Source organism: Otolemur garnettii, unplaced genomic scaffold (genome assembly GCF_000181295.1).
Source record: "Otolemur garnettii isolate 467f Iridium unplaced genomic scaffold, OtoGar3 scaffold00037, whole genome shotgun sequence".
NCBI lineage: Eukaryota > Metazoa > Chordata > Mammalia > Primates > Galagidae > Otolemur > Otolemur garnettii.
The window spans coordinates 840,886-842,609 of NW_003852432.1; positions in this window are offsets into that span (position 1 = coordinate 840,886).

Genomic DNA, 1,724 nt, shown 5'->3' on the forward strand with positions numbered 1-1,724 from the left:
TAACAGCAGTGCAAAGCACTGCTTTGGCAAAATCGTACACATTTTTATATTCTGTCTTTGTGTTTTCATTCAGTTCGGTTCAAAATATTTAAACATTTTTCTTGAGTCCTCTTTGACCCATAGGTTATTTAGAAGTGTGTTGTTTGATTTTAAAATATTTTGGGACTTCCCAGAAATCTTGCAGTTACTGATTGGTAGTTTGATTTTGCTGTGGTCTGATTACATACTTTGTACGATTTCTATTCCCTTAAATTGGCTGAGGTTTGTGTTATGGCCCCAAATGTGGTCTATCTTAATGAACATTCCATGTGTACTTGTAAAGAAAATGCATTGTGCTGTTGTTGGATGGAATGTTCTATGAAAGTCACAAAAAGGTCTAAGTGGTGGACAACGTTCAGGTTTTCTACCTCCTTACTGATTGTTTTGGTCTATGTCATCAACTTATTAAGAGAAGAGTAGGAAGTTTCCATCTGTAATTGCAGACTTCATTTCTTTTTTTAAGTTCTATCAATGTTTGCCCCATGTATTTTGTTTTGTTTGGCATATAAACAACAGAAATTTATTTCTTACAGTTCCAGAAGCTAGGAAGTCCAAGATCAAGGTGTCACACAGTCAATGTCTGGTGAGGGCCCTCTCCGGGTTCACAGACGGCTGTCCTCTTGCCGTTGTCTTCACTTGGCAGAGCCTCGTGTATTTTGAAGCTCCATGTTACACGCACGCAACTTTGGGATGGTTATCTTCTTGGAGAATTGATCCCTTTATCACTGTGCGTGCCCCCCATCTCTGAGAATATTCCTTGTTCTGAAGTCTACCTTATCTGATATTAAAATAGCTACTCCACCCTCTTTCCTTTAGCCTCTTTGCACTCCTGAAAGCAAGGTGGGCCACCAGGAGCTTTACTGAAACCACCTGTGAAAATTTGGCAAGTGTTTTCACTTTAGTCATATCTGCTTAAATCAGTATGGTCTGATCAGGAAATAAAGCCTCAATGTGTGCTGCCAGTGTTTCTATCAGTCCTTGAAGAAAACAGATTTCATTAAGTTGATCTAAGCAAACTTCCTTGGATGGGTTATCCACGGCATTCACCCAATGGAAGAAACCCTGCCGGTTTTTCATACATAAAATTAAAAAGAAACAGTTACTCCCACTTTCTTTGGGAATATGTGTGCTTTATAGCTTTCTCTGTCCTGTTATTTTTAGCTTCTTTGATGGATATAAAATATTATATGAATAATTAAAAACAAATACAGTTACACTTGAATAGAAGTTTCTTTCTTTTTTTTTTTCTTATGAGACAGAGTTTCACTCTGTCACCCCAGGTAGAGTGCTATGGCATCATAGCTCACAGCAACCTCAGTCTCTTGGGCTCAAGCCATCCGCTTGCTTCAGCCTCCCAAGTAGCTAGGACAACAGATGCCTGCCACAACACCCAGTTAGTTTTTCTATTTTTAGTAGAGATGGGGTCTTGAACTCCTGAGCTCAAGCAATCCACCTGCCTCAGCCTCTCAGAGTACTTGGATTACAGGCATGAGCCACTGTGCCTGGCCAGGATGGTTTCTTATTATGAAGACGATAGTTTGCTCTGAATTGATTCATAAATTCAGCAGAATCTCAATAGGATTTATTTGGGCAGAAACTTGACAAAATGATTCTAAAGGTCATCTTCTTTCAAAGGAACACTTGGAAGAAGATTAAAGAGGAAAGAGTAGCATAAAATAAAAAAA